Consider the following 14,483-nt stretch of genomic DNA (forward strand, 5'->3'; position numbering starts at 1 on the left):
CCGGTGAGGCTGACTGGCTATTTTCCAACATCAAGTCCTCCATGGAAGGTTAGCTGATTTTACTCAAAGGAACAAAATGAAATCTGCCCTTTTACTACAGACCTGACTATTTTTGCTACCACCCAAAATTCTGGCACAAGGTGTAATTGCATTCAGTTGAGAGCGGTGCCTTTGCCACTCCAGAGAGTGACGACAGTCAGACAGGTAAAAGAAATGCTTGAGTTCAGCAATGTTGAGGGCGTTTCAGCCGCAGTGTGATACAAAATTAGCGACAGTCTGGTCCAAATCGCTCTGCAGGGGGTATAGCTCAGTGGTAGAGCATTTGACTGCAGATCAAGAGGTCCCAGGTTCAAATCCTGGTGCCCCCTCAAACATGCTCGCAAGCTGGCGTACCAAATCCGTTTGCCCAACTGTTTTGCCGTTTTTGTGTCAGCCTGGTAAAGTGGTCACTCCGTGACCTGAAAGCAAATGCTTCAACTGAAAATGAAAGGACTGCTGAAAATGTGTCTCCTCAGTCTCCTCCGCAAAAAACACAAGCTGCGAGCAGCTCGTCTCACTTTAGCTCTCCCAGTCAGGATGGCCGAGCGGTCTAAGGCGCCAGACTCAAGGCGACGTGCCTTCCTCAGGCAAGGGATTTCTGGTCTCCGAATGGAGGCGTGGGTTCGAATCCCACTTCTGACATGGGCTTTTATTTGAAGTGGCAATGGACAGACCCATCGCAGGGAAGTGGTTGTGCGAGAAAAGACGTCAAAATGGACACCGGTGAGGCTGACTGGCTATTTTCCAACATCAAGTCCTCCATGGAAGGTTAGCTGATTTTACTCAAAGGAACAAAATGAAATCTGCCCTTTTACTACAGACCTGACTATTTTTGCTACCACCCAAAATTCTGGCACAAGGTGTAATTGCATTCAGTTGAGAGCGGTGCCTTTGCCACTCCAGAGAGTGACGACAGTCAGACAGGTAAAAGAAATGCTTGAGTTCAGCAATGTTGAGGGCGTTTCAGCCGCAGTGTGATACAAAATTAGCGACAGTCTGGTCCAAATCGCTCTGCAGGGGGTATAGCTCAGTGGTAGAGCATTTGACTGCAGATCAAGAGGTCCCAGGTTCAAATCCTGGTGCCCCCTCAAACATGCTCGCAAGCTGGCGTACCAAATCCGTTTGCCTAACTGTTTTGCCGTTTTTGTGTCAGCCTGGTAAAGTGGTCACTCTGTGACCTGAAAGCAAATGCTTCAACTGATAATGAAAGGACTGCTGAAAATGTGTCTCCTCAGTCTCCTCCGCAAAAAACACAAGCTGCGAGCAGCTCGTCTCACTTTAGCTCTCCCAGTCAGGATGGCCGAGCCGTCTAAGGCGCCAGACTCAAGGCGACGTGCCTTCCTCAGGCAAGGGATTTCTGGTCTCCGAATGGAGGCGTGGGTTCGAATCCCACTTCTGACATGGGCTTTTATTTGAAGTGGCAATGGACAGACCCATCGCAGGGAAGTGGTTGTGCGAGAAAAGACGTCAAAATGGACACCGGTGAGGCTGACTGGCTATTTTCCAACATCAAGTCCTCCATGGAAGGTTAGCTGATTTTACTCAAAGGAACAAAATGAAATCTGCCCTTTTACTACAGACCTGACTATTTTTGCTACCACCCAAAATTCTGGCACAAGGTGTAATTGCATTCAGTTGAGAGCGGTGCCTTTGCCACTCCAGAGAGTGACGACAGTCAGACAGGTAAAAGAAATGCTTGAGTTCAGCAATGTTGAGGGCGTTTCAGCCGCAGTGTGATACAAAATTAGCGACAGTCTGGTCCAAATCGCTCTGCAGGGGGTATAGCTCAGTGGTAGAGCATTTGACTGCAGATCAAGAGGTCCCAGGTTCAAATCCTGGTGCCCCCTCAAACATGCTCGCAAGCTGGCGTACCAAATCCGTTTGCCCAACTGTTTTGCCGTTTTTGTGTCAGCCTGGTAAAGTGGTCACTCCGTGACCTGAAAGCAAATGCTTCAACTGAAAATGAAAGGACTGCTGAAAATGTGTCTCCTCAGTCTCCTCCGCAAAAAACACAAGCTGCGAGCAGCTCGTCTCACTTTAGCTCTCCCAGTCAGGATGGCCGAGCGGTCTAAGGCGCCAGACTCAAGGCGACGTGCCTTCCTCAGGCAAGGGATTTCTGGTCTCCGAATGGAGGCGTGGGTTCGAATCCCACTTCTGACATGGGCTTTTATTTGAAGTGGCAATGGACAGACCCATCGCAGGGAAGTGGTTGTGCGAGAAAAGACGTCAAAATGGACACCGGTGAGGCTGACTGGCTATTTTCCAACATCAAGTCCTCCATGGAAGGTTAGCTGATTTTACTCAAAGGAACAAAATGAAATCTGCCCTTTTACTACAGACCTGACTATTTTTGCTACCACCCAAAATTCTGGCACAAGGTGTAATTGCATTCAGTTGAGAGCGGTGCCTTTGCCACTCCAGAGAGTGACGACAGTCAGACAGGTAAAAGAAATGCTTGAGTTCAGCAATGTTGAGGGCGTTTCAGCCGCAGTGTGATACAAAATTAGCGACAGTCTGGTCCAAATCGCTCTGCAGGGGGTATAGCTCAGTGGTAGAGCATTTGACTGCAGATCAAGAGGTCCCAGGTTCAAATCCTGGTGCCCCCTCAAACATGCTCGCAAGCTGGCGTACCAAATCCGTTTGCCTAACTGTTTTGCCGTTTTTGTGTCAGCCTGGTAAAGTGGTCACTCTGTGACCTGAAAGCAAATGCTTCAACTGATAATGAAAGGACTGCTGAAAATGTGTCTCCTCAGTCTCCTCCGCAAAAAACACAAGCTGCGAGCAGCTCGTCTCACTTTAGCTCTCCCAGTCAGGATGGCCGAGCCGTCTAAGGCGCCAGACTCAAGGCGACGTGCCTTCCTCAGGCAAGGGATTTCTGGTCTCCGAATGGAGGCGTGGGTTCGAATCCCACTTCTGACATGGGCTTTTATTTGAAGTGGCAATGGACAGACCCATCGCAGGGAAGTGGTTGTGCGAGAAAAGACGTCAAAATGGACACCGGTGAGGCTGACTGGCTATTTTCCAACATCAAGTCCTCCATGGAAGGTTAGCTGATTTTACTCAAAGGAACAAAATGAAATCTGCCCTTTTACTACAGACCTGACTATTTTTGCTACCACCCAAAATTCTGGCACAAGGTGTAATTGCATTCAGTTGAGAGCGGTGCCTTTGCCACTCCAGAGAGTGACGACAGTCAGACAGGTAAAAGAAATGCTTGAGTTCAGCAATGTTGAGGGCGTTTCAGCCGCAGTGTGATACAAAATTAGCGACAGTCTGGTCCAAATCGCTCTGCAGGGGGTATAGCTCAGTGGTAGAGCATTTGACTGCAGATCAAGAGGTCCCAGGTTCAAATCCTGGTGCCCCCTCAAACATGCTCGCAAGCTGGCGTACCAAATCCGTTTGCCCAACTGTTTTGCCGTTTTTGTGTCAGCCTGGTAAAGTGGTCACTCCGTGACCTGAAAGCAAATGCTTCAACTGAAAATGAAAGGACTGCTGAAAATGTGTCTCCTCAGTCTCCTCCGCAAAAAACACAAGCTGCGAGCAGCTCGTCTCACTTTAGCTCTCCCAGTCAGGATGGCCGAGCGGTCTAAGGCGCCAGACTCAAGGCGACGTGCCTTCCTCAGGCAAGGGATTTCTGGTCTCCGAATGGAGGCGTGGGTTCGAATCCCACTTCTGACATGGGCTTTTATTTGAAGTGGCAATGGACAGACCCATCGCAGGGAAGTGGTTGTGCGAGAAAAGACGTCAAAATGGACACCGGTGAGGCTGACTGGCTATTTTCCAACATCAAGTCCTCCATGGAATATTAGCTGATTTTACTCAAAGGAACAAAATGAAATCTGCCCTTTTACTACAGACCTGACTATTTTTGCTACCACACAAAATTCTGGCACAAGGTGTAATTGCATTCAGTTGAGAGCGGTGCCTTTGCCACTCCAGAGAGTGAAGACAGTCAGACAGGTAAAAGAAATGCTTGAGTTCAGCAGTGTTGAGGGCGTTTCAGCCGCAGTGTGATACAAAATAAGCGACAGTCTGCTCCAACTAGCTGTGCAGGGGGTATAGCTCAGTGGTAGAGCATTTGACTGCAGATCAAGAGGTCCCAGGTTCAAATCCTGGTGCCCCCTCAAACATGCTCGCAAGCTGGTGTGCCAAATCCGTTTGCCTAACTGTTTTGCCGTTTTTGTGTCAGCCTGGTAAAGTGGTCACTCCGTGACCTGAAAGCAAATGCTTCAACTGAAAATGAAAGGACTGCTGAAAATGTCTCCTCAGTCTCCTCCGCAAAAAACACAAGCTGCGAGCAGCTCGTCTCACTTTAGCTCTCCCAGTCAGGATGGCCGAGCGGTCTAAGGCGCCAGACTCAAGGCGACGTGCCTTCCTCAGGCAAGGGATTTCTGGTCTCCGAATGGAGGCGTGGGTTCGAATCCCACTTCTGACATGGGCTTTTATTTGAAGTGGCAATGGACAGACCCATCGCAGGGAAGTGGTTGTGCGAGAAAAGACGTCAAAATGGACACCGGTGAGGCTGACTGGCTATTTTCCAACATCAAGTCCTCCATGGAAGGTTAGCTGATTTTACTCAAAGGAACAAAATGAAATCTGCCCTTTTACTACAGACCTGACTATTTTTGCTACCACCCAAAATTCTGGCACAAGGTGTAATTACATTCAGTTGAGAGCGGTGCCTTTGCCACTCCAGAGAGTGACGACAGTCAGACAGGTAAAAGAAATGCTTGAGTTCAGCAATGTTGAGGGCGTTTCAGCCGCAGTGTGATACAAAATTAGCGACAGTCTGGTCCAAATCGGTCTGCAGGGGGTATAGCTCAGTGGTAGAGCATTTGACTGCAGATCAAGAGGTCCCAGGTTCAAATCCTGGTGCCCCCTCAAACATGCTCGCAAGCTGGCGTACCAAATCCGTTTGCCTAACTGTTTTGCCGTTTTTGTGTCAGCCTGGTAAAGTGGTCACTCTGTGACCTGAAAGCAAATGCTTCAACTGATAATGAAAGGACTGCTGAAAATGTGTCTCCTCAGTCTCCTCCGCAAAAAACACAAGCTGCGAGCAGCTCGTCTCACTTTAGCTCTCCCAGTCAGGATGGCCGAGCCGTCTAAGGCGCCAGACTCAAGGCGACGTGCCTTCCTCAGGCAAGGGATTTCTGGTCTCCGAATGGAGGCGTGGGTTCGAATCCCACTTCTGACATGGGCTTTTATTTGAAGTGGCAATGGACAGACCCATCGCAGGGAAGTGGTTGTGCGAGAAAAGACGTCAAAATGGACACCGGTGAGGCTGACTGGCTATTTTCCAACATCAAGTCCTCCATGGAAGGTTAGCTGATTTTACTCAAAGGAACAAAATGAAATCTGCCCTTTTACTACAGACCTGACTATTTTTGCTACCACCCAAAATTCTGGCACAAGGTGTAATTGCATTCAGTTGAGAGCGGTGCCTTTGCCACTCCAGAGAGTGACGACAGTCAGACAGGTAAAAGAAATGCTTGAGTTCAGCAATGTTGAGGGCGTTTCAGCCGCAGTGTGATACAAAATTAGCGACAGTCTGGTCCAAATCGCTCTGCAGGGGGTATAGCTCAGTGGTAGAGCATTTGACTGCAGATCAAGAGGTCCCAGGTTCAAATCCTGGTGCCCCCTCAAACATGCTCGCAAGCTGGCGTACCAAATCCGTTTGCCCAACTGTTTTGCCGTTTTTGTGTCAGCCTGGTAAAGTGGTCACTCCGTGACCTGAAAGCAAATGCTTCAACTGAAAATGAAAGGACTGCTGAAAATGTGTCTCCTCAGTCTCCTCCGCAAAAAACACAAGCTGCGAGCAGCTCGTCTCACTTTAGCTCTCCCAGTCAGGATGGCCGAGCGGTCTAAGGCGCCAGACTCAAGGCGACGTGCCTTCCTCAGGCAAGGGATTTCTGGTCTCCGAATGGAGGCGTGGGTTCGAATCCCACTTCTGACATGGGCTTTTATTTGAAGTGGCAATGGACAGACCCATCGCAGGGAAGTGGTTGTGCGAGAAAAGACGTCAAAATGGACACCGGTGAGGCTGACTGGCTATTTTCCAACATCAAGTCCTCCATGGAAGGTTAGCTGATTTTACTCAAAGGAACAAAATGAAATCTGCCCTTTTACTACAGACCTGACTATTTTTGCTACCACCCAAAATTCTGGCACAAGGTGTAATTGCATTCAGTTGAGAGCGGTGCCTTTGCCACTCCAGAGAGTGACGACAGTCAGACAGGTAAAAGAAATGCTTGAGTTCAGCAATGTTGAGGGCGTTTCAGCCGCAGTGTGATACAAAATTAGCGACAGTCTGGTCCAAATCGCTCTGCAGGGGGTATAGCTCAGTGGTAGAGCATTTGACTGCAGATCAAGAGGTCCCAGGTTCAAATCCTGGTGCCCCCTCAAACATGCTCGCAAGCTGGCGTACCAAATCCGTTTGCCTAACTGTTTTGCCGTTTTTGTGTCAGCCTGGTAAAGTGGTCACTCTGTGACCTGAAAGCAAATGCTTCAACTGATAATGAAAGGACTGCTGAAAATGTGTCTCCTCAGTCTCCTCCGCAAAAAACACAAGCTGCGAGCAGCTCGTCTCACTTTAGCTCTCCCAGTCAGGATGGCCGAGCCGTCTAAGGCGCCAGACTCAAGGCGACGTGCCTTCCTCAGGCAAGGGATTTCTGGTCTCCGAATGGAGGCGTGGGTTCGAATCCCACTTCTGACATGGGCTTTTATTTGAAGTGGCAATGGACAGACCCATCGCAGGGAAGTGGTTGTGCGAGAAAAGACGTCAAAATGGACACCGGTGAGGCTGACTGGCTATTTTCCAACATCAAGTCCTCCATGGAAGGTTAGCTGATTTTACTCAAAGGAACAAAATGAAATCTGCCCTTTTACTACAGACCTGACTATTTTTGCTACCACCCAAAATTCTGGCACAAGGTGTAATTGCATTCAGTTGAGAGCGGTGCCTTTGCCACTCCAGAGAGTGACGACAGTCAGACAGGTAAAAGAAATGCTTGAGTTCAGCAATGTTGAGGGCGTTTCAGCCGCAGTGTGATACAAAATTAGCGACAGTCTGGTCCAAATCGCTCTGCAGGGGGTATAGCTCAGTGGTAGAGCATTTGACTGCAGATCAAGAGGTCCCAGGTTCAAATCCTGGTGCCCCCTCAAACATGCTCGCAAGCTGGCGTACCAAATCCGTTTGCCCAACTGTTTTGCCGTTTTTGTGTCAGCCTGGTAAAGTGGTCACTCCGTGACCTGAAAGCAAATGCTTCAACTGAAAATGAAAGGACTGCTGAAAATGTGTCTCCTCAGTCTCCTCCGCAAAAAACACAAGCTGCGAGCAGCTCGTCTCACTTTAGCTCTCCCAGTCAGGATGGCCGAGCGGTCTAAGGCGCCAGACTCAAGGCGACGTGCCTTCCTCAGGCAAGGGATTTCTGGTCTCCGAATGGAGGCGTGGGTTCGAATCCCACTTCTGACATGGGCTTTTATTTGAAGTGGCAATGGACAGACCCATCGCAGGGAAGTGGTTGTGCGAGAAAAGACGTCAAAATGGACACCGGTGAGGCTGACTGGCTATTTTCCAACATCAAGTCCTCCATGGAAGGTTAGCTGATTTTACTCAAAGGAACAAAATGAAATCTGCCCTTTTACTACAGACCTGACTATTTTTGCTACCACCCAAAATTCTGGCACAAGGTGTAATTGCATTCAGTTGAGAGCGGTGCCTTTGCCACTCCAGAGAGTGACGACAGTCAGACAGGTAAAAGAAATGCTTGAGTTCAGCAATGTTGAGGGCGTTTCAGCCGCAGTGTGATACAAAATTAGCGACAGTCTGGTCCAAATCGCTCTGCAGGGGGTATAGCTCAGTGGTAGAGCATTTGACTGCAGATCAAGAGGTCCCAGGTTCAAATCCTGGTGCCCCCTCAAACATGCTCGCAAGCTGGCGTACCAAATCCGTTTGCCTAACTGTTTTGCCGTTTTTGTGTCAGCCTGGTAAAGTGGTCACTCTGTGACCTGAAAGCAAATGCTTCAACTGATAATGAAAGGACTGCTGAAAATGTGTCTCCTCAGTCTCCTCCGCAAAAAACACAAGCTGCGAGCAGCTCGTCTCACTTTAGCTCTCCCAGTCAGGATGGCCGAGCCGTCTAAGGCGCCAGACTCAAGGCGACGTGCCTTCCTCAGGCAAGGGATTTCTGGTCTCCGAATGGAGGCGTGGGTTCGAATCCCACTTCTGACATGGGCTTTTATTTGAAGTGGCAATGGACAGACCCATCGCAGGGAAGTGGTTGTGCGAGAAAAGACGTCAAAATGGACACCGGTGAGGCTGACTGGCTATTTTCCAACATCAAGTCCTCCATGGAAGGTTAGCTGATTTTACTCAAAGGAACAAAATGAAATCTGCCCTTTTACTACAGACCTGACTATTTTTGCTACCACCCAAAATTCTGGCACAAGGTGTAATTGCATTCAGTTGAGAGCGGTGCCTTTGCCACTCCAGAGAGTGACGACAGTCAGACAGGTAAAAGAAATGCTTGAGTTCAGCAATGTTGAGGGCGTTTCAGCCGCAGTGTGATACAAAATTAGCGACAGTCTGGTCCAAATCGCTCTGCAGGGGGTATAGCTCAGTGGTAGAGCATTTGACTGCAGATCAAGAGGTCCCAGGTTCAAATCCTGGTGCCCCCTCAAACATGCTCGCAAGCTGGCGTACCAAATCCGTTTGCCCAACTGTTTTGCCGTTTTTGTGTCAGCCTGGTAAAGTGGTCACTCCGTGACCTGAAAGCAAATGCTTCAACTGAAAATGAAAGGACTGCTGAAAATGTGTCTCCTCAGTCTCCTCCGCAAAAAACACAAGCTGCGAGCAGCTCGTCTCACTTTAGCTCTCCCAGTCAGGATGGCCGAGCGGTCTAAGGCGCCAGACTCAAGGCGACGTGCCTTCCTCAGGCAAGGGATATCTGGTCTCCGAATGGAGGCGTGGGTTCGAATCCCACTTCTGACATGGGCTTTTATTTGAAGTGGCAATGGACAGACCCATCGCAGGGAAGTGGTTGTGCGAGAAAAGACGTCAAAATGGACACCGGTGAGGCTGACTGGCTATTTTCCAACATCAAGTCCTCCATGGAAGGTTAGCTGATTTTACTCAAAGGAACAAAATGAAATCTGCCCTTTTACTACAGACCTGACTATTTTTGCTACCACCCAAAATTCTGGCACAAGGTGTAATTGCATTCAGTTGAGAGCGGTGCCTTTGCCACTCCAGAGAGTGACGACAGTCAGACAGGTAAAAGAAATGCTTGAGTTCAGCAATGTTGAGGGCGTTTCAGCCGCAGTGTGATACAAAATTAGCGACAGTCTGGTCCAAATCGCTCTGCAGGGGGTATAGCTCAGTGGTAGAGCATTTGACTGCAGATCAAGAGGTCCCAGGTTCAAATCCTGGTGCCACCTCAAACATGCTCGCAAGCTGGCGTACCAAATCCGTTTGCCTAACTGTTTTGCCGTTTTTGTGTCAGCCTGGTAAAGTGGTCACTCTGTGACCTGAAAGCAAATGCTTCAACTGATAATGAAAGGACTGCTGAAAATGTGTCTCCTCAGTCTCCTCCGCAAAAAACACAAGCTGCGAGCAGCTCGTCTCACTTTAGCTCTCCCAGTCAGGATGGCCGAGCCGTCTAAGGCGCCAGACTCAAGGCGACGTGCCTTCCTCAGGCAAGGGATTTCTGGTCTCCGAATGGAGGCGTGGGTTCGAATCCCACTTCTGACATGGGCTTTTATTTGAAGTGGCAATGGACAGACCCATCGCAGGGAAGTGGTTGTGCGAGAAAAGACGTCAAAATGGACACCGGTGAGGCTGACTGGCTATTTTCCAACATCAAGTCCTCCATGGAATATTAGCTGATTTTACTCAAAGGAACAAAATGAAATCTGCCCTTTTACTACAGACCTGACTATTTTTGCTACCAACAAAATTCTGGCACAAGGTGTAATTGCATTCAGTTGAGAGCGGTGCCTTTGCCACTCCAGAGAGTGAAGACAGTCAGACAGGTAAAAGAAATGCTTGAGTTCAGCAGTGTTGAGGGCGTTTCAGCCGCAGTGTGATACAAAATAAGCGACAGTCTGCTCCAACTCTCTGTGCAGGGGGTATAGCTCAGTGGTAGAGCATTTGACTGCAGATCAAGAGGTCCCACGTTCAAATCCTGGTGCCCCCTCAAACATGCTCGCAAGCTGGCGTGCGCAAATCCGTTTGCCTAACTGTTTTGCCGTTTTTGTGTCAGCCTGGTAAAGTGGTCACTCCGTGACCTGAAAGCAAATGCTTCAACTGAAAATGAAAGGACTGCTGAAAATGTGTCTCCTCAGTCTCCTCCGCAAAAAACACAAGCTGCGAGCAGCTCGTCTCACTTTAGCTCTCCCAGTCAGGATGGCCGAGCGGTCTAAGGCGCCAGACTCAAGGCGACGTGCCTTCCTCAGGCAAGGGATTTCTGGTCTCCAAATGGAGGCGTGGGTTCGAATCCCACTTCTGACATGGGCTTTTATTTGAAGTGGCAATGGACAGACCCATCGCAGGGAAGTGGTTGTGCGAGAAAAGACGTCAAAATGGACACCGGTGAGGCTGACTGGCTATTTTCCAACATCAAGTCCTCCATGGAAGGTTAGCTGATTTTACTCAAAGGAACAAAATGAAATCTGCCCTTTTACTACAGACCTGACTATTTTTGCTACCAACAAAATTCTGGCACAAGGTGTAATTGCATTCAGTTGAGAGCGGTGCCTTTGCCACTCCAGAGAGTGAAGACAGTCAGACAGGTAAAAGAAATGCTTGAGTTCAGCAGTGTTGAGGGCGTTTCAGCCGCAGTGTGATACAAAATAAGCGACAGTCTGCTCCAACTCGCTGTGCAGGGGGTATAGCTCAGTGGTAGAGCATTTGACTGCAGATCAAGAGGTCCCAGGTTCAAATCCTGGTGCCCCCTCAAACATGCTCGCAAGCTGGCGTGCGCAAATCCGTTTGCCTAACTGTTTTGCCGTTTTTGTGTCAGCCTGGTAAAGTGGTCACTCCGTGACCTGAAAGCAAATGCTTCAACTGAAAATGAAAGGACTGCTGAAAATGTCTCCTCAGTCTCCTCCGCAAAAAACACAAGCTGCGAGCAGCTCGTCTCACTTTAGCTCTGCCAGTCAGGATGGCCGAGCGGTCTAAGGCGCCAGACTCAAGGCGACGTGCCTTCCTCAGGCAAGGGATTTCTGGTCTCCGAATGGAGGCGTGGGTTCGAATCCCACTTCTGACATGGGCTTTTATTTGAAGTGGCAATGGACAGACCCATCGCAGGGAAGTGGTTGTGCGAGAAAAGACGTCAAAATGGACACCGGTGAGGCTGACTGGCTATTTTCCAACATCAAGTCCTCCATGGAAGGTTAGCTGATTTTACTCAAAGGAACAAAATGAAATCTGCCCTTTTACTACAGACCTGACTATTTTTGCTACCACCCAAAATTCTGGCACAAGGTGTAATTGCATTCAGTTGAGAGCGGTGCCTTTGCCACTCCAGAGAGTGAAGACAGTCAGACAGGTAAAAGAAATGCTTGAGTTCAGCAGTGTTGAGGGCGTTTCAGCCGCAGTGTGATACAAAATAAGCGACAGTCTGCTCCAACTCGCTGTGCAGGGGGTATAGCTCAGTGGTAGAGCATTTGACTGCAGATCAAGAGGTCCCAGGTTCAAATCCTGGTGCCCCCTCAAACATGCTCGCAAGCTGGCGTGCGCAAATCCGTTTGCCTAACTGTTTTGCCGTTTTTGTGTCAGCCTGGTAAAGTGGTCACTCCGTGACCTGAAAGCAAATGCTTCAACTGAAAATGAAAGGACTGCTGAAAATGTCTCCTCAGTCTCCTCCGCAAAAAACACAAGCTGCGAGCAGCTCGTCTCACTTTAGCTCTGCCAGTCAGGATGGCCGAGCGGTCTAAGGCGCCAGACTCAAGGCGACGTGCCTTCCTCAGGCAAGGGATTTCTGGTCTCCGAATGGAGGCGTGGGTTCGAATCCCACTTCTGACATGGGCTTTTATTTGAAGTGGCAATGGACAGACCCATCGCAGGGAAGTGGTTGTGCGAGAAAAGACGTCAAAATGGACACCGGTGAGGCTGACTGGCTATTTTCCAACATCAAGTCCTCCATGGAATATTAGCTGATTTTACTCAAAGGAACAAAATGAAATCTGCCCTTTTACTACAGACCTGACTATTTTTGCTACCACCCAAAATTCTGGCACAAGGTGTAATTGCATTCAGTTGAGAGCGGTGCCTTTGCCACTCCAGAGAGTGAAGACAGTCAGACAGGTAAAAGAAATGCTTGAGTTCAGCAGTGTTGAGGGCGTTTCAGCCGCAGTGTGATACAAAATAAGCGACAGTCTGCTCCAAATAGCTGTGCAGGGGGTATAGCTCAGTGGTAGAGCATTTGACTGCAGATCAAGAGGTCCCAGGTTCAAATCCTGGTTCCCCCTCAAACATGCTCGCAAGCTGGTGTGCCAAATCCGTTTGCCTAACTGTTTTGCCGTTTTTGTGTCAGCCTGGTAAAGTGGTCACTCCGTGACCTGAAAGCAAATGCTTCAACTGAAAATGAAAGGACTGCTGAAAATGTCTCCTCAGTCTCCTCCGCAAAAAACACAAGCTGCGAGCAGCTCGTCTCACTTTAGCTCTCCCAGTCAGGATGGCCGAGCGGTCTAAGGCGCCAGACTCAAGGCGACGTGCCTTCCTCAGGCAAGGGATTTCTGGTCTCCGAATGGAGGCGTGGGTTCGAATCCCACTTCTGACATGGGCTTTTATTTGAAGTGGCAATGGACAGACCCATCGCAGGGAAGTGGTTGTGCGAGAAAAGACGTCAAAATGGACACCGGTGAGGCTGACTGGCTATTTTCCAACATCAAGTCCTCCATGGAATATTAGCTGATTTTACTCAAAGGAACAAAATGAAATCTGCCCTTTTACTACAGACCTGACTATTTTTGCTACCACACAAAATTCTGGCACAAGGTGTAATTGCATTCAGTTGAGAGCGGTGCCTTTGCCACTCCAGAGAGTGAAGACAGTCAGACAGGTAAAAGAAATGCTTGAGTTCAGCAGTGTTGAGGGCGTTTCAGCCGCAGTGTGATACAAAATAAGCGACAGTCTGCTCCAACTAGCTGTGCAGGGGGTATAGCTCAGTGGTAGAGCATTTGACTGCAGATCAAGAGGTCCCAGGTTCAAATCCTGGTGCCCCCTCAAACATGCTCGCAAGCTGGTGTGCCAAATCCGTTTGCCTAACTGTTTTGCCGTTTTTGTGTCAGCCTGGTAAAGTGGTCACTCCGTGACCTGAAAGCAAATGCTTCAACTGAAAATGAAAGGACTGCTGAAAATGTCTCCTCAGTCTCCTCCGCAAAAAACACAAGCTGCGAGCAGCTCGTCTCACTTTAGCTCTCCCAGTCAGGATGGCCGAGCGGTCTAAGGCGCCAGACTCAAGGCGACGTGCCTTCCTCAGGCAAGGGATTTCTGGTCTCCGAATGGAGGCGTGGGTTCGAATCCCACTTCTGACATGGGCTTTTATTTGAAGTGGCAATGGACAGACCCATCGCAGGGAAGTGGTTGTGCGAGAAAAGACGTCAAAATGGACACCGGTGAGGCTGACTGGCTATTTTCCAACATCAAGTCCTCCATGGAAGGTTAGCTGATTTTACTCAAAGGAACAAAATGAAATCTGCCCTTTTACTACAGACCTGACTATTTTTGCTACCACCCAAAATTCTGGCACAAGGTGTAATTGCATTCAGTTGAGAGCGGTGCCTTTGCCACTCCAGAGAGTGACGACAGTCAGACAGGTAAAAGAAATGCTTGAGTTCAGCAATGTTGAGGGCGTTTCAGCCGCAGTGTGATACAAAATTAGCGACAGTCTGGTCCAAATCGGTCTGCAGGGGGTATAGCTCAGTGGTAGAGCATTTGACTGCAGATCACGAGGTCCCAGGTTCAAATCCTGGTGCCCCCTCAAACATGCTCGCAAGCTGGCGTACCAAATCCGTTTGCCTAACTGTTTTGCCGTTTTTGTGTCAGCCTGGTAAAGTGGTCACTCCGTGACCTGAAAGCAAATGCTTCAACTGAAAATGAAAGGACTGCTGAAAATGTGTCTCCTCAGTCTCCTCCGCAAAAAACACAAGCTGCGAGCAGCTCGTCTCACTTTAGCTCTCCCAGTCAGGATGGCCGAGCCGTCTAAGGCGCCAGACTCAAGGCGACGTGCCTTCCTCAGGCAAGGGATTTCTGGTCTCCGAATGGAGGCGTGGGTTCGAATCCCACTTCTGACATGGGCTTTTATTTGAAGTGGCAATGGACAGACCCATCGCAGGGAAGTGGTTGTGCGAGAAAAGACGTCAAAATGGACACCGGTGAGGCTGACTGGCTATTTTCCAACATCAAGTCCTCCATGGAAGGTTAGCTGATTTTACTCAAAGGA

At 49.2% G+C, this 14,483-nt stretch overlaps 38 non-coding genes across 38 annotated transcripts; all 38 read left to right on the top strand.

Moving 5' to 3' along the window:
• The first annotated feature begins 296 nt into the window (after nucleotides 1-296).
• Nucleotides 297-368, top strand: trnac-gca (transfer RNA cysteine (anticodon GCA)). Its single transcript has one exon. It is a non-coding gene; the product is annotated as a tRNA-Cys (tRNA).
• A 202-nt stretch (nucleotides 369-570) lies between these two features.
• trnal-caa (transfer RNA leucine (anticodon CAA)) lies at nucleotides 571-681 on the top strand. The gene is made up of 2 exons: nucleotides 571-608; nucleotides 636-681. It is a non-coding gene; the product is annotated as a tRNA-Leu (tRNA).
• Nucleotides 682-1,055: 374 nt separating this feature from the next.
• Nucleotides 1,056-1,127, top strand: trnac-gca (transfer RNA cysteine (anticodon GCA)). Its single transcript has one exon. It is a non-coding gene; the product is annotated as a tRNA-Cys (tRNA).
• Nucleotides 1,128-1,329: 202 nt separating this feature from the next.
• Nucleotides 1,330-1,440, top strand: trnal-caa (transfer RNA leucine (anticodon CAA)). The gene is made up of 2 exons: nucleotides 1,330-1,367; nucleotides 1,395-1,440. It is a non-coding gene; the product is annotated as a tRNA-Leu (tRNA).
• A 374-nt stretch (nucleotides 1,441-1,814) lies between these two features.
• On the top strand, nucleotides 1,815-1,886 carry trnac-gca (transfer RNA cysteine (anticodon GCA)). Its single transcript has one exon. It is a non-coding gene; the product is annotated as a tRNA-Cys (tRNA).
• Nucleotides 1,887-2,088: 202 nt separating this feature from the next.
• On the top strand, nucleotides 2,089-2,199 carry trnal-caa (transfer RNA leucine (anticodon CAA)). The gene is made up of 2 exons: nucleotides 2,089-2,126; nucleotides 2,154-2,199. It is a non-coding gene; the product is annotated as a tRNA-Leu (tRNA).
• Nucleotides 2,200-2,573: 374 nt separating this feature from the next.
• On the top strand, nucleotides 2,574-2,645 carry trnac-gca (transfer RNA cysteine (anticodon GCA)). Its single transcript has one exon. It is a non-coding gene; the product is annotated as a tRNA-Cys (tRNA).
• Nucleotides 2,646-2,847: 202 nt separating this feature from the next.
• trnal-caa (transfer RNA leucine (anticodon CAA)) lies at nucleotides 2,848-2,958 on the top strand. Its single transcript has 2 exons — nucleotides 2,848-2,885; nucleotides 2,913-2,958. It is a non-coding gene; the product is annotated as a tRNA-Leu (tRNA).
• A 374-nt stretch (nucleotides 2,959-3,332) lies between these two features.
• On the top strand, nucleotides 3,333-3,404 carry trnac-gca (transfer RNA cysteine (anticodon GCA)). Its single transcript has one exon. It is a non-coding gene; the product is annotated as a tRNA-Cys (tRNA).
• A 202-nt stretch (nucleotides 3,405-3,606) lies between these two features.
• trnal-caa (transfer RNA leucine (anticodon CAA)) lies at nucleotides 3,607-3,717 on the top strand. The gene is made up of 2 exons: nucleotides 3,607-3,644; nucleotides 3,672-3,717. It is a non-coding gene; the product is annotated as a tRNA-Leu (tRNA).
• Nucleotides 3,718-4,091: 374 nt separating this feature from the next.
• Nucleotides 4,092-4,163, top strand: trnac-gca (transfer RNA cysteine (anticodon GCA)). The gene has a single exon. It is a non-coding gene; the product is annotated as a tRNA-Cys (tRNA).
• A 200-nt stretch (nucleotides 4,164-4,363) lies between these two features.
• Nucleotides 4,364-4,474, top strand: trnal-caa (transfer RNA leucine (anticodon CAA)). Its single transcript has 2 exons — nucleotides 4,364-4,401; nucleotides 4,429-4,474. It is a non-coding gene; the product is annotated as a tRNA-Leu (tRNA).
• Nucleotides 4,475-4,848: 374 nt separating this feature from the next.
• trnac-gca (transfer RNA cysteine (anticodon GCA)) lies at nucleotides 4,849-4,920 on the top strand. Its single transcript has one exon. It is a non-coding gene; the product is annotated as a tRNA-Cys (tRNA).
• A 202-nt stretch (nucleotides 4,921-5,122) lies between these two features.
• trnal-caa (transfer RNA leucine (anticodon CAA)) lies at nucleotides 5,123-5,233 on the top strand. Its single transcript has 2 exons — nucleotides 5,123-5,160; nucleotides 5,188-5,233. It is a non-coding gene; the product is annotated as a tRNA-Leu (tRNA).
• A 374-nt stretch (nucleotides 5,234-5,607) lies between these two features.
• Nucleotides 5,608-5,679, top strand: trnac-gca (transfer RNA cysteine (anticodon GCA)). The gene has a single exon. It is a non-coding gene; the product is annotated as a tRNA-Cys (tRNA).
• A 202-nt stretch (nucleotides 5,680-5,881) lies between these two features.
• On the top strand, nucleotides 5,882-5,992 carry trnal-caa (transfer RNA leucine (anticodon CAA)). Its single transcript has 2 exons — nucleotides 5,882-5,919; nucleotides 5,947-5,992. It is a non-coding gene; the product is annotated as a tRNA-Leu (tRNA).
• Nucleotides 5,993-6,366: 374 nt separating this feature from the next.
• On the top strand, nucleotides 6,367-6,438 carry trnac-gca (transfer RNA cysteine (anticodon GCA)). The gene has a single exon. It is a non-coding gene; the product is annotated as a tRNA-Cys (tRNA).
• A 202-nt stretch (nucleotides 6,439-6,640) lies between these two features.
• trnal-caa (transfer RNA leucine (anticodon CAA)) lies at nucleotides 6,641-6,751 on the top strand. Its single transcript has 2 exons — nucleotides 6,641-6,678; nucleotides 6,706-6,751. It is a non-coding gene; the product is annotated as a tRNA-Leu (tRNA).
• A 374-nt stretch (nucleotides 6,752-7,125) lies between these two features.
• trnac-gca (transfer RNA cysteine (anticodon GCA)) lies at nucleotides 7,126-7,197 on the top strand. The gene has a single exon. It is a non-coding gene; the product is annotated as a tRNA-Cys (tRNA).
• Nucleotides 7,198-7,399: 202 nt separating this feature from the next.
• On the top strand, nucleotides 7,400-7,510 carry trnal-caa (transfer RNA leucine (anticodon CAA)). Its single transcript has 2 exons — nucleotides 7,400-7,437; nucleotides 7,465-7,510. It is a non-coding gene; the product is annotated as a tRNA-Leu (tRNA).
• A 374-nt stretch (nucleotides 7,511-7,884) lies between these two features.
• Nucleotides 7,885-7,956, top strand: trnac-gca (transfer RNA cysteine (anticodon GCA)). Its single transcript has one exon. It is a non-coding gene; the product is annotated as a tRNA-Cys (tRNA).
• Nucleotides 7,957-8,158: 202 nt separating this feature from the next.
• trnal-caa (transfer RNA leucine (anticodon CAA)) lies at nucleotides 8,159-8,269 on the top strand. The gene is made up of 2 exons: nucleotides 8,159-8,196; nucleotides 8,224-8,269. It is a non-coding gene; the product is annotated as a tRNA-Leu (tRNA).
• A 374-nt stretch (nucleotides 8,270-8,643) lies between these two features.
• Nucleotides 8,644-8,715, top strand: trnac-gca (transfer RNA cysteine (anticodon GCA)). The gene has a single exon. It is a non-coding gene; the product is annotated as a tRNA-Cys (tRNA).
• Nucleotides 8,716-8,917: 202 nt separating this feature from the next.
• Nucleotides 8,918-9,028, top strand: trnal-caa (transfer RNA leucine (anticodon CAA)). Its single transcript has 2 exons — nucleotides 8,918-8,955; nucleotides 8,983-9,028. It is a non-coding gene; the product is annotated as a tRNA-Leu (tRNA).
• A 374-nt stretch (nucleotides 9,029-9,402) lies between these two features.
• On the top strand, nucleotides 9,403-9,474 carry trnac-gca (transfer RNA cysteine (anticodon GCA)). Its single transcript has one exon. It is a non-coding gene; the product is annotated as a tRNA-Cys (tRNA).
• Nucleotides 9,475-9,676: 202 nt separating this feature from the next.
• Nucleotides 9,677-9,787, top strand: trnal-caa (transfer RNA leucine (anticodon CAA)). The gene is made up of 2 exons: nucleotides 9,677-9,714; nucleotides 9,742-9,787. It is a non-coding gene; the product is annotated as a tRNA-Leu (tRNA).
• Nucleotides 9,788-10,160: 373 nt separating this feature from the next.
• Nucleotides 10,161-10,232, top strand: trnac-gca (transfer RNA cysteine (anticodon GCA)). The gene has a single exon. It is a non-coding gene; the product is annotated as a tRNA-Cys (tRNA).
• A 203-nt stretch (nucleotides 10,233-10,435) lies between these two features.
• trnal-caa (transfer RNA leucine (anticodon CAA)) lies at nucleotides 10,436-10,546 on the top strand. Its single transcript has 2 exons — nucleotides 10,436-10,473; nucleotides 10,501-10,546. It is a non-coding gene; the product is annotated as a tRNA-Leu (tRNA).
• A 373-nt stretch (nucleotides 10,547-10,919) lies between these two features.
• On the top strand, nucleotides 10,920-10,991 carry trnac-gca (transfer RNA cysteine (anticodon GCA)). Its single transcript has one exon. It is a non-coding gene; the product is annotated as a tRNA-Cys (tRNA).
• A 201-nt stretch (nucleotides 10,992-11,192) lies between these two features.
• Nucleotides 11,193-11,303, top strand: trnal-caa (transfer RNA leucine (anticodon CAA)). The gene is made up of 2 exons: nucleotides 11,193-11,230; nucleotides 11,258-11,303. It is a non-coding gene; the product is annotated as a tRNA-Leu (tRNA).
• Nucleotides 11,304-11,677: 374 nt separating this feature from the next.
• On the top strand, nucleotides 11,678-11,749 carry trnac-gca (transfer RNA cysteine (anticodon GCA)). Its single transcript has one exon. It is a non-coding gene; the product is annotated as a tRNA-Cys (tRNA).
• A 201-nt stretch (nucleotides 11,750-11,950) lies between these two features.
• Nucleotides 11,951-12,061, top strand: trnal-caa (transfer RNA leucine (anticodon CAA)). The gene is made up of 2 exons: nucleotides 11,951-11,988; nucleotides 12,016-12,061. It is a non-coding gene; the product is annotated as a tRNA-Leu (tRNA).
• Nucleotides 12,062-12,435: 374 nt separating this feature from the next.
• Nucleotides 12,436-12,507, top strand: trnac-gca (transfer RNA cysteine (anticodon GCA)). The gene has a single exon. It is a non-coding gene; the product is annotated as a tRNA-Cys (tRNA).
• A 200-nt stretch (nucleotides 12,508-12,707) lies between these two features.
• trnal-caa (transfer RNA leucine (anticodon CAA)) lies at nucleotides 12,708-12,818 on the top strand. The gene is made up of 2 exons: nucleotides 12,708-12,745; nucleotides 12,773-12,818. It is a non-coding gene; the product is annotated as a tRNA-Leu (tRNA).
• A 374-nt stretch (nucleotides 12,819-13,192) lies between these two features.
• Nucleotides 13,193-13,264, top strand: trnac-gca (transfer RNA cysteine (anticodon GCA)). Its single transcript has one exon. It is a non-coding gene; the product is annotated as a tRNA-Cys (tRNA).
• A 200-nt stretch (nucleotides 13,265-13,464) lies between these two features.
• Nucleotides 13,465-13,575, top strand: trnal-caa (transfer RNA leucine (anticodon CAA)). Its single transcript has 2 exons — nucleotides 13,465-13,502; nucleotides 13,530-13,575. It is a non-coding gene; the product is annotated as a tRNA-Leu (tRNA).
• A 374-nt stretch (nucleotides 13,576-13,949) lies between these two features.
• trnac-gca (transfer RNA cysteine (anticodon GCA)) lies at nucleotides 13,950-14,021 on the top strand. Its single transcript has one exon. It is a non-coding gene; the product is annotated as a tRNA-Cys (tRNA).
• Nucleotides 14,022-14,223: 202 nt separating this feature from the next.
• On the top strand, nucleotides 14,224-14,334 carry trnal-caa (transfer RNA leucine (anticodon CAA)). The gene is made up of 2 exons: nucleotides 14,224-14,261; nucleotides 14,289-14,334. It is a non-coding gene; the product is annotated as a tRNA-Leu (tRNA).
• Nucleotides 14,335-14,483: the final 149 nt, after the last annotated feature.

This window comes from Alosa pseudoharengus, unplaced genomic scaffold (assembly GCF_046254945.1).
Source record: "Alosa pseudoharengus isolate Yale_2024_CS ecotype anadromous, Long Island Sound unplaced genomic scaffold, YU_APseudo_1.1 YU_APseudo_1.1_scf_6, whole genome shotgun sequence".
Taxonomy (NCBI): Eukaryota; Metazoa; Chordata; class Actinopteri; order Clupeiformes; family Clupeidae; genus Alosa; species Alosa pseudoharengus.